Source organism: Lepeophtheirus salmonis, chromosome 5, assembly GCF_016086655.4.
Source record: "Lepeophtheirus salmonis chromosome 5, UVic_Lsal_1.4, whole genome shotgun sequence".
Classification (NCBI taxonomy): domain Eukaryota; kingdom Metazoa; phylum Arthropoda; class Copepoda; order Siphonostomatoida; family Caligidae; genus Lepeophtheirus; species Lepeophtheirus salmonis.
This window is the reverse complement of record NC_052135.2, coordinates 20,412,638-20,426,258: the sequence shown is the minus strand read 5'-3', so window position 1 is coordinate 20,426,258 and position 13,621 is coordinate 20,412,638. Positions and strand designations below refer to the sequence as shown.

Genomic DNA, 13,621 nt, shown 5'->3' with positions numbered 1-13,621 from the left:
TATTATAAGGTGCCCTTGATACTCAAGATAGCTGCGGCGATAGGTTTTGATCCTCCTTGTGGACAAGCTATTCACTTGCACAAACTTTGGGTTGGGATCTAACTTGAAAGTTCTTGATACTCATAATAGCATCGGCAATAGGTTTTGATAGCCCATATACCAGCTGTGTTCCTGCACAAACTGATGGCCTATGTTTATATTGCAAAAATAAAATGGGGTCTCTCGTGACAATTTTTTATCATACAATAGTTTGATTTTTTTAATACGCTATAAATTTCACAGAAAATCCACACTATAATCAAATGCTTGCAACGAAATTGTATTACAATCAAGTCCTTAATGATCAAATTGCTTGAAATAAATTGTTTAACAATAGAATTACACAAAATCATTTTAATGGACGTAAAATGACTACTCTTTTGTAAATCTGATAGATTGCCCGGACATTTTGCACATTGCAAGCTCTAATGTGCATTTTCTACATTACCAAGGTTTTTTTGCAAAATACCATACTTTCCACATTGTCCATAACATATATACTAACTGTTTTTCATTTTTCTTAATTTTTTCTGTCTCAAAATTCATTAAAAAAGTATCTTAAAATAAATTATATGAACATATTTGTAGATCTTAAAAACAGAGTTACTTTATGCATTGTTTTTGCTTAACCTCAATCTAGTTCTATAAAAAGAGAATAATATTTGAAAACCATCAAAAGTGCATCATCAAACGGGATTTTGTTTTATTTAGAAAATAATCTTTGGAATTTTTAATACCTATCGTTTTCGTTCTTTAGTTTTCCTTGGGTGGTCATATACACATTGCTTGATTACTGGCACATTCTACTCATATTTTATATATGTTTATATTAAAAAATTATCTATTTTATTTTTTATTGCACAAAAGAAGGTGTTTTGTATCCAAAAAAAATAATAAATAGTTGAAAATGTGTTGATTTCAACAATATTTTTGATGTGTCAACATAAAACCAATCAGTAACAAAAAATCAAGAAAATGAGTAAATCCCAATTAATGTTTTTTCTTCATATTTACATACAACTCACTCTTTCATTGACATATTCGATTCAACTATGGTTAAAAAAAATTGCAGGACCCTTTTTTAGAGGACATAAGAAATATTTCTTCTATCTTAATCAAATGACTGAATAAAAAATATTATTATATTTCTATAATAACATTTCTTTAAGAAAAGGTAATTCTTTTTTCATACCATCCTTTTTCTATAAAAAAAAAATTTCGTTTCTATGTTTATAAATTTATGAAGTATGACGTCATTTCACCATCTTGGCATATTATTCAGATCTACATGGTTTTAAGTTAATAAACTATAATTAAGGGCATACACTCCTCCCTCCTAAGTTACCACATCGTTTATGAATGTCCCCTTATACAAAATCGAGAGAAAGTTTGTAAAATACTCAACCTCGAATATTAAAACAATATACACTAGAGCAGTGGTTGTGGGCTTATGGGTCTGGACTGCCCCCCCCCCAAGTTAAGAAATTTTTGTTTTTTTACAAAAAAATTTAAAATATGAAATAATAATTTTTTGAGCATAGATATGGATGTTTGAAATTTTTTGAGAATTACTATAAATTTTTGCGTGTTTGCATCAAAAAAAAAAAAAATTTGTGGATAGCTGTAGATTTTTTTCAAAAAATATCAATATTTTGAAATTTAAAATAAAAAAAATTCAACAAATTGGTATGTCACTAAAAAAAAAGTTCAGAATCTCTGCACTAGAGTGTACTGAAATGACAAGAGTTTGTAATTCAGTATTGCAGAATATTTTTATTTGGCCTTTTCTTCATTAAAATAAGAAATTAACTTTCAATTCTCAAAAAAAAGAAGGTATATCACGGACGCACTATAATTTGAAAATCTGTAAATTATGAAATTGAATTGAGATACAGGATTTATGTTAATTTAAGTATTGTAGATTAGAAGTATATATCCTCACAATATTTCTCTAATTTGCCTCACGTAATGAGTTTAATGGTTCTAAAGATGTAAGTAAATAAATATGATCTTTTAATACCGTGTGTTAGGTGCAAAAATTGGAATTGTTTCGCAGCAAAATCGATTTATGAAAAACAGGTAAATTTTGAATATTTTATTTGCGTAAAATTTCTTACCGAAATCGTTGTACAACACTACTATTTCTGATAATATTTAAAAATTTGCCTGTTTTTTTTTCATGTATTATCTGGTCAAGTATTTGAATTTAGAATAGGTTTTATTTGCTTTGCAATAACACCTGCTAAAACATTTTAAGGATAATAAAATCGTTATTGGTATCCAGTGGCCTAATTGTGTTCATTTCCCATATTTAGTAATATAAGTATTCCTAAGATATGTCATATATAAAGTAGGAAATGGAATCTTCATAGCTTATGGACAGCACGCTCGTGAATTATTCTCTAGAACTTGATTTGGGTACGTTAGCTCCCCGGTGATTCCTAGAGAAAGAAATATACTATAATTATATGGATTTCACAAAAAGATTCCCACGTTAGATGTAGTAATTGTAATACTATGTTTACTTATACTTAATCAGTGCAACTCCATCTAAGCAATTAAAGGAACATTGAAAATAAAAAATAAGGTAGGAATATTGTTATTTTTAATACTTTCTACGAATGACTAATATATCAATAACAAGATTTAAAAACAGGTGTAAAAATTAAAAAGATCATAAAATATCAAACTTGTAAGAATTTTAAAGACATTTTTTGTAGTCCAAAATGGTAAATAGGTATAACTGTGTTTCTTTTATGGCATAAATACACTTTGAAAGTATATTTGGTAATAATATAGAATACAAATGTTATCAAAAAACGTGGTTTGAGTAGTAGAGATGGAGAAACCAATCAAAATATATGCACGTAACAAGCGGTCCAAAAAAAGTATATTTATTTACTTCTGACATCTTTAGGTCTAAAATAATCATAACTTTAGGAAATTAGAGCATTTTTGTTAATATATTGTGGACAAATATACTACAATTAATAAAAATTCCGTATCTTCATTTAACCCGATAATTTCAAAGGAAAAACATGAAAAAATCATCTTTTTTCCCTCGATATTTTACAGATTTACAAATCAAAAAGCGTTCATAAAGGACCTTAAATTCGGTCATTTGAAGGTTATTGTATTATTCATTCTAATAATATGCAAAATAAGACATTCCTGGGATACCAAATTTCGTGCTTCTGTCATTAGAGAACAGTCTAATGCACATACATACACTTAAATATGGAAATATAATAAATTTTATTTTTAGACACTTTTTCTCCCTCTAATTATTATTTTCATCTTTTAAAGAGGGTTAATATATAAAGGAATATCTATCTATATATATATATATTTATAAATGTAAAAGCGATAATAATTTGAATTTCAATTTAAATCTTACACTAAATATAAATATAAAATTTTACAAAAAAAAAAACATTTTAATTTTTTTAATATTTTCATACTCTCTACCATTGTTAAAATCTATTATTATTTTACAAATGCATTCAAAGCTCTTAACAATGTATGTTAATGTATAAGAAAATATTTTTTTTTCCTTCTACATAGAAAATAAAGAAATAATTATTTTTAATACTAAAAAAATCCACGAAATAAGGTTTTATAATTTTTTCTTATTTAATTCATTCCTTTTGTATTGTTTTGAGTTACATTTCTACCCATTATTCCATCATTAGTGAGGTTTCTTCATTAATTAAGAAAGTTCTACGTATACATTAATGGATACAGTGTGCAAATTCTAAAAAATATTTCTATTGGCAGTATGGCATAGTAAGTCTGTATTAGATAAAAAAATCTTCAGTCTGGTGCAAAGTATAGCACAAATGGAAAAAACCAACACGTGATCAATCATTTTACAAGGTAGGGATCGTAATGACACTTATTTTTGTCGGCAAGGAGCGTCCAACATTTCTCTATAACTAACTAGGCAGCCTTTTAACTGATTTAACAAGTTAAATTCTGCATAGGGAAAGATAAGTTGCGCACGGCATAAGGGAAAACGACAAAAAATATAGAGTGACGTCATCTATCGTTTAAAAGAAGTAACATTCTGCACAGGAAAAAATATATCACTACCACGTCAGGCTAACGAGTGCTTTTAGCTATTTGTTTTATAGCTTTAGTCTGCTTCAATGAAGATCAGCTATTACAAAGGGTAATGTCAGGTCTTGCGAAATGGATGTACCACTACTACAGATTAATTTTTCGAGGTAAAGTGATTATATTTCGTATATTTCCAATTATTTCAAGCAACAAATGACTTTTTAAGCTTTCGAATGAGCTATTGCAATCGCTTGTGTCATTTCTTTAAACAAAATTAGAGGCAAAATAAATCATATTGCTACTTTGATTTGCACCTGCCAAAACACCTGAAATTGTCAAGATTGTTGGGATCGAGAGGCACACCGTCTACAGGGTCAGAAAGCTTATGAAAGAGAGGAAAAACATTCACTATCGGCCCCGTCTTCAACAAGACAAACAATCAGGTTGTTTGCTTTGAAGGCACTCCGAAGACCTCTATCACGTGTTAAAGACAGGTGGGCGGGTGTACCATCCTGTTGGAAGACGTAAGACGCCTTTGTGACTACTTGGAAATCTTGAAGACCAAGGTACTCTTCAAAATCACCGAGAAGAACATGGAGTTTTGACCAAAGAACTTCTTGCCTCCAAAGAGCCCTAATCTGAATCCTTTGGATTAATCTATCTGGTGGCAAGTCGATTCTCAAGGCCTGCATATGACGCCACAGCAATATCACCGACTTGAAGTCATCTTTGGAGAAAGAGTGGAAGCTCATGAGAAGGGACTTTATAGCCAACGTGTGCTCCACCTTCTGCAGTCGCTTGAATGACGTCATTGTGAGCAATGGAAGTATAATTCATAAATAATATATGTCATTGTGTGCTTAATAAACTTTTTTCAAAATAGTTATGTATACTTGCAATTGAATCTGGTTTTAGTAACCGGATTGTTATGAGAAACTACTTGTGTTTAGCTTGTTTGTGAAGAACATTCAGAAACAAAAGCTATTTGTATGAATTGTAAAATTATCTAAATTTACCTCGAATATTTTATAATATATGCTTTTTTTGTTATTAACTTTTCATTTTATTAATCACATTAAAAGATATTAAACAATATCGGTAGATTCAGACTCTATTTTGCTTAAAAAATACGATGGTACAATTGTATCCATGCCGCCTCTTAAGGACATGAAAAAAACTTTTGCCGCTGTCTCGGTAAGTTGCCAATATTTCTGCCCAAAAATTTGTGGTTAGAATGTAATGAAGAAATGTAGAGCTGTATAGAAATATAGGAACTCTCAGATGTCTAGAAAAAAGTTAGACATACTTTAATATTAGAATGGGTACAATTGTACCCATACAGTCAGACGAAGGTTAAGTAATCTATCACGTCTAACTTAATTGAGACTCAGGAGGAGTATAAGTTTGTTCACGTTGCACTACCCAGTTTAAATAGATTAATACTTAGAGACACGAGTTTGTCGATAATTGGTAATGGAATGGGAGAATTATAATTTTTTAGCTATTTCTCATAGGGATGAATTGATTTGACATACTGGTCCGTCTAGGAACGAATTAAAATTGTAGGTATGTGAAGATATTTCTATTAAAGGTTGTATCTCTTGGTGTAAAGTAGAAATTTAATTTTATCATCGTCAGGTAAATAAAATATGTTGATTGGTTAATAACTTTTATTACACTATTAGATTACCATTTTTCTAGTTAAAATTGTCAATTATTATGTTACTGATGAACTACCTAACCTGTAAACGTAGGAAAAACAAACAAATGTGACATTTGTGACATAGCCTTTGTGTCAGCTGAAGTATTTGTTCAATCATTCGTACATCTCTTCGACTTTATGGATTTTTTTATCAATGGTGCATACATACACCAAATTCAACTATAGAAACTATAGAAATTGTAATATATGTGGCCCGTCTACATAAAGCAAGCTAGAATGATTTTTCACAAAATTGAGTACCAATTGAGTGTGTATATTTCGACTAATTATCCTCCATTTCTATTCAAAAATTATTCTTAATGATTTCAAGGCGTCCATGGTTCCCTCAAAGAATAATGTTACATAATTATAGTTATGTATTAGGATTTGTAAACCCACCTTTCATCTCATTTCTGAATGTGTATTCCTGAAAAAAGGCTTTGTTTTTGAGAATATATTTTCCCAAGTTTTCATTTCATATTTCCCTTCAAAAACGTGTTAATTAATGCCATATTCAGTTACTGATAAGAATATTCAATTTCAATGAGACACCTTGATTGATATCCATACAATGGATAGTGGACAGACATGGTTGTAAATTTAGCGATCAGGGGTGTTAAGTGAACACATGTGATCCGTCAACAAAATATGAATCTTTTAATTATTTTTTTCCAAATTGAGTATGGATTAGATACATTTATATTGTTAGACAATTATAGTCTTTCTGTCGACAAACTGTTCTGATTAATCATTTGATATCACAGCAATTTGCACTTTCGAAGTAAAATTCATATCGGAGACAAATTTAATCTCAGAAATCAAATGAAAAATCTAAACTCCTCTTATAATTCTATCTATCTCAACCCGTTTTCGATATTGTGGGGCTCTATGCAAAATGGATCATATAGGGCACAAATCCCTTTCTAGATAGGGATAACTATAATAATGAATAACTGAGACAAGGGACGGTTTTATTAGCGTAAGAAGTGTCTGGAGTAAGATTAATGTCTTTCATTCCTTTTTGAAAAATTAATTGATTTTTTTTATTTTACAAAATTTCTCAGTTTTTCAGAAATAAAATTCCATCCTTTAAATCAAGCAAGGGAGACAATGGAAACTGACCACAAAGGTTGCAGGGGCTTAAATCCAGTCCTGTCTATTACATATTGCATGACCACATTAGATTATGTCGTTACTAGCTTAGTATTTTTCACTCCCTATAGAAAGGCCTTTTCTGCTATGGATAATAAAAAAAATACTTTGGAAATGTTACACGCTTCTCCATCCCTTTTGATGTGGTACAAGGTATTTTAATTTTAAAAACAAATTATTTTTGGGTTAAAATTAGCCATTTTTAAGGGTCAGATATAATAATTAAAAAGTAAAGAATTGTACATTTTATATTTTTAGTACTCAATTTATACACCTTATTTTTATTAATTTAAGGTCTAAGATTTGCTTAATTATTTGCAGCTTTCCTGCTTCTCCTTTTTTTACCAACAATTATCACTTCAACTAGGGTGAAATTGTGATATGTTATGTTGCATAAAATAGTGAAAGCGAAAATCATTCAAACAACTCAAACCAAATACTAAAAAAACAGTTTTTTAGTAATAGCATTATTTTCGGAACAAGGGTACCAGAAGTCTATAATTTGCTAATTCGTACTCAAAAGTCCATTTTTTTACAAATTAAAATGGAGAGTACTTCGCAAAAATGGTCTGAGAGGCCTGTAACTTCACTAAAGTTATTATTTATTGTCCCCAGCGTTTAAAGTCTTTTTGCAAATGGGGAAAAAAATATTAGCTCGATAACAGGACAGTCTAGTGTATTTTTCCTTTTTTGTGTTTCTTTTTTTTTGTTAACTCCCCAAACCATATGTATCTAGCATTTTGGATTTATACTCTTAGACAGAATCAAAAATTGGGGTAAATCCTTCCGCTCCTTTTTGTTTCGTTTTTCTTTGTGGCCTGATTATTTATTTAGACTTGAGTGTTTTTTTATCCCAACACACATGTAATGACATATACAAATACTGCATCAATTAGGGAGAGAATAAAAATAAACAAATAAACATGTCCACTAAGTCATTGCATGACATAAATTATTTAATGTTTTTTTATATATTTAGTACGTACTACACATGTATTTTTAATCCTCTGTGCCATTGGTTTATATTGTATTTGCAATAAAATGAGTGCATCTTCTTCAAGTCTTTATTTAAGTGCCTTACATGTATTTATTCTATATGTTACTGTTAAGACTCGGTCCAAGAGTTTTTTTGAGTTTTGTTTTAAGGGATTTCTTCTATACCGATTTGGACTGATTTTCTGTCCAGACTGTGACCTCAGACAGTAGATCAACATTTAAGTGATTTCAAATTGTAGATTTTTCCATTTTCAATACATAAATTGGTTTTCTATCGAATTTTGATTTTTGAGTTGTTATGAAACACACATAACATCGTATGATGTTATTATAGGTCGATGTTCACAATTTTGAATCATATATGACGTCATCAACAGTTCATAAATAGAATCAGTCTAGACCAAATTTTAAATGAAAACAATACATACCGAATTTTAAAAGAGACTGATCGAGACTAAATTTTTCTTTGGGACCAATCTAGACCAAACTGCTTATAGGACCAAATTATTTGGGTCCACTAATAATCATGAAGGCCTCAGACCGGCTTAGGATTTTTGGACCGATACACAGCAATAGTATGCATTTATTTATCTTGTAGTATGGCTTGCCATAAACATATTCAACACAAACATAACTTACTGCAAAAATACAAGAACATAACTGTTAATATTAAGTCCTAATAAATAGAAAAACATGCAATTTTACTCTTGAAAATTCATTTCGCTCTTATTTTTTTTCGAGATCAAAGGGTTAAAAATCTTCATTTGTATAAAAATAATCATCATAAGTTGTTTGAAAGTTTGTTTTGTTGTAGGTAAATCAAATTTAAATCCTTTCATCTATATACATCTTCATTCATTTAATGTTATCCCCCTTCCTTAAAAACTCCCTTATGGCTGGTTTAAAGAAATCAGAGTCGCATCAATCATAAATATACCAGATAGGTTATATATTTTACAACTTTAAAAATGACTATTCCTTTATTGAGTAAAGCGCCATCTTTTTTACTGGTGATGATTCTTGTTTAATAATTTATATGGATTATATTACAAAAATATATAATATCAGAAAAAACCTTCTCGAAATACATATACATATTTTTAGTATTACCAATAAAAAATGTTTAATATAAAAATTTGTCAAAGAGAAGCAGAAAATCCTATTAAATTACTTCATGATATATTTTATGATGTTTATAATACATATTGCAAAATACCTAAATAAGTATACCTACTCATATATTTATTTATGTGTATATGTATATTTTGTGTATCGGATTACCACTCATTTGAAAACTTTTTAAGGGAGTAGGAGTGGGCAAACTTTTTTGTAAAAGGCCACATTCTTAATTAAATTACAATTTTTAAAGGGTCGCATTCAAAAAACATATTTTAAAGATTGTCTTTATTAATTTAGATATTTAATATGAAAAAAGCTAAAACATAATAATTTCAAGAAAAAAACAATAGAACACTAACAAAATAAATATTCGTAATAGAAAAAATGACACAAATATTCCAACCCTTTAAACAACCAACATTCATACCCTAATAGAAAGACTTGTATAAAATATTATTCTAACATGTGCGATACTTTTTTATAGTTTGCAATCTCAAGAGTGTTATCATTATTTCTTAATTCTTGAAGAGAGAACGTACAAGCATAAAGTGTAACCACGAGTGTTTGTGCTGATGAATTACGGAGAGTAAACATAGAATTTGTTGGGGAAGTATTAGTATAGAAACTTGGGTATGTAAAAAAACTAAAAAAAAACTATGGTAACTGGGACAATATGATGCATATTTAAGAGGAGAGCAGCTAAGTTGTGATGCCCTTTCATTAAATTAGCTGCAAGTAACTGTGATATGAAAAAATTAAACAAACGTACGATTTCGTATCAAGCAAAGACATAGGCAAGAATGACTCTGTTTTCGATGGTCAATTCTACACTGAGTCTAGCTGAGACTCACACTTATAACTTCCCTTTTACTTTTTTCATCAAACATATGCAAACGGATATAATTCCCTTTCTCCAAAGTCTAAACTAACTAAAATGTACAAATAACCTTGATTTTGGACCTTTACCATCCCTGTTGCATGCACCATTAAAGTTCATTATTGACATTTTTCAAAAATCCTATAAAATTTGAGATATTTTATCTTTTTTTTTTCTTTGTAGTTACCCAAAAGTTGGTGCCATGGCATTAAAAATAATATTAAATGGGAGCTAAAAAAATAATATAGTAGTAAACATATCAATATTTGTAAGATTTTCAACTATTTTAATACACAAACATACAAAGAATATAATAAAAACATACACAATAAATTAATTTGTCAGATAGGATGTCACTCATATTGTCACTTGTTAAATGTGGCTTTCTTGAAACTGTCAAATACTCTGACTCAGTGATTATTCAAGTCGCGACGTCACTCATCAGTTTCACACCTCACTCAGCCAAATCATTGGTCACTTTTTCTGACCTCACAAGCTTCTTTGCTTTCCTGTGCTTTTTCATTATCCTCCCTGGTGTCAGGACAAGTAGTGAGCCGGTCACATTTCCCTCAATGAGCATCCAACAGAAAGTAAGACTTTGGTATTATCAGCTACTTGGCCGAAAACTTTTGGTCGGTTCTTATCCAATTTTCGTCACATTTTATTCAAAATGTTGAGTATTGGATTATCAGGACTAATAATTTTGCCCAAAACATTCAGACATGCACCTCAAATTATTGCCTCTTATATTTTATGGCGATAAAATATAGTTGAACATCTTTCTTTCTAGTTTTCCCTCAATTAAGCTCGCTTCACTCATATTGATGACTCTGTTGTTCAATATGGTACCAAGTGTTGCTTGTGAGAGCCAACATTTCTATCAGCTCTTATGAATTTTTGCACGATTGAATTCTAGTGGACCTTTCTATCAAGGGTAAACCAAGAATGATACCGTTTTCATATTTTGGAGCACAATTGACAAGTGCCGCAAACCTTTCTATTATTATCAAAGCCTTTGGCTATTCTCTGAGTTTTCATCACTTGAAATTTATCAAACTTTTGCTGCCAAATAGACTTGATTTATTCTCAAACACTTTGTCATAAGCTGGAATGTGTGCAATGCAAGTAGTCATCGATTTTAGTTTTATCATTTAAATATACATTGATGTTTTTTCAATATACACTTGTATTAGTAAGAACATTTTTGCGATAAAATATATATTAGATGATGTCATCCTTTCCGTGCATAAATTTTTTTAATGTTCATCCATTAAAAATAGTTAAAATTTTCACATATATTGACTTTTTTACTCTCATATACAAGAAAATGAATTAGCTTCCATTTGCTACCATTTTTAATGCAATAGCATTAAAAAAACTCACTAAAAAACTGAACTACGTCATATTATGTCACATAATATTATAAAGTGTTTGATTTCCTGTCTCTCACTCATTATTGGCTGAATTGGAATTAATTGAAAAGTGGGGAATTGGCAGGGAGAAGGGGGGGGGGCAATGGTGCATTAGTTGTAATTCTGAAAGTACTCTGTAAATAATTGTATTAAAAGTATATATATCACGTCGTTAACTTCACTTTATCACGTAACCTTTTCCAAAAAGAAACAGAAGAAAGGTCAGCAATCATATGTAGTTTGCCAAATAAGTAAATCATATCAACAACAGCTATTTATCTTTTAACTAGTCTGACACTATGATTTCCATATTATTTATCCATATTTTTTGACATAAATTACATATTATATATCATAATATTAAACCCCTACATAGTATTTTATTCGTTACTGTAATATAATAGTGCTTCATAATATATTATTAAAAGCCTAGCTATACGTTGTATTTCGATATGATAGCCAAAATTTCCTCATATAAATAACAAAATGGGCAATATATATATTGGAGGAGTAATCAACATGCAATTGTATTCCTGTCCTTTTGGAAATGGTGGATTTTTTTTTGTGTTTTTAAACTGAACTTTTTTAATTATCTTCTTGGAGCCAAAAATTTCCAATTAAATATGTTTTTTATTTTTGTTTTTTTTTTCAAATTTTTCCTCTATTCCTTATCACGTCATTATGTTATCTCTGCATAATATTCAAGTATATTATTTTAGGCTTTAACTCCCCCCTTTGCCCATGTGGTTTGTGAATGACCCCCCATATTTAAATGTATACTTATATTTAGAAATAAAACTTAACTTGATAAATATCATAATCCTAACTCAATGGAAGAGAAAATATGATTAGGTAGATGGCCAATGGCAATGAAGTATATACGATCAAAGGAAGAAAGCATTTGAATGTTTCTTTGAACTTGTATTAATTACGTTATATTTCATTTATTCTATGAAAAATAAATATAATTTTTCCCCTCCTATGCCTACCTTAATAAACCAACAAAAATACTGTATAATTTGTAGCTCAAAAAATGATTTATAATGAATGTCTTTTCCCAGCAAATTAATTTACAAAATAAATTAAAAAGAGTTTTCTATGTACGTAGACGTTTCCATGCATTTTTTTTGTTAATAATGATTTGAGTTGACTTCATGCCTCTAGATAATATATATATATAGTAGGGTTGTTTGTTTTTTTACAGTCAGGCAACGCTCTAGAGACTAAAGTACTCCATGGCTCAAAGCCATCACGTCTTATAAAAAAAAAAAGAGAACATATATTTAGGATTGTAAATACTAAGCATTCTTTATTGTACTAGTTGTTGTTTTTGTTGTTGTTGTTGTTGGATACCTGAGCAAGGAATGTTTGTTTTTTTCATTTCTCAAGCTCTTAAACTATGTGTCAGCTTACTCATGAAAAACAGAGAGTAGCACTGAGGATTTATCTTCTAAATTAATATAACAACCTTTGTCTGTTCGTTGAAGCCTAATTATTTATGTTAATGCCATATACTACCGCTAGAACAATAAATATTAAATAATCTAATTGATTTTAAGAAAGAACATTAAAACTACAAAAGAAATGAAAGTATTCTAAAATTAATTTATGATTACAGACAAAGTTGGTATTATACATAATTGGATATTTAAAAAAAAATTGGAGACATCCTCTTTTTTTTTTTTTGCACCTCCATCGAAAATAATTAAAGTCGAAATATTAAATTCAAGGGTGAGACAAGTAAAAGTAGGACATTAATTCTTAAGGACCACCCTAATATACAGAGTATACCTTGTTTTCTCTTTTTTAGTGTCCCATGAGAGAAAGAGAGAGAAAACTGTGTATATAGACAATATAAATTCATTAAATACAAGCAAATTAACAAGGAAAACAAAGATAATTAAATTTACGTGTATTTTTATTCAGATAATGCATTAATCCACAAGTTAAGGACTAATTGAAAAGTATTGTATGTAAAGGATATTTTATTACATATTATAAATAAAAAAATACCTAGATAGATATTAGTGTTTACTTTTGGTCTGAAAATTATAGACTGGTCTGATATCATTTAGGATTTTTAGTGACCATATTAATTCCTGTTGTTATAAATGTTCGGTTGTGACCAGTCTCAACGAAAAATTCGTTATAGATCTTTCTCATTATATACTGACTCTATGGACAAATTGTTGATGACGTCAGCTGTGTTTTAAAATTGTGCGCATTGATCTAAAATAACGTCATATGAAGTTTAATACTTAACTT

General features: G+C 29.4%; 1 long non-coding RNA gene across 1 annotated transcript; it reads left to right on the top strand.

Moving 5' to 3' along the window:
- Window positions 1–3,698: 3,698 nt before the first annotated feature.
- Window positions 3,699–4,980, top strand: LOC139905557 (uncharacterized). Its single transcript, XR_011780423.1, has 2 exons — window positions 3,699–4,265; window positions 4,325–4,980. It is a non-coding gene; the product is annotated as an uncharacterized lncRNA (long non-coding RNA).
- The last annotated feature ends 8,641 nt before the right edge of the window (window positions 4,981–13,621 follow it).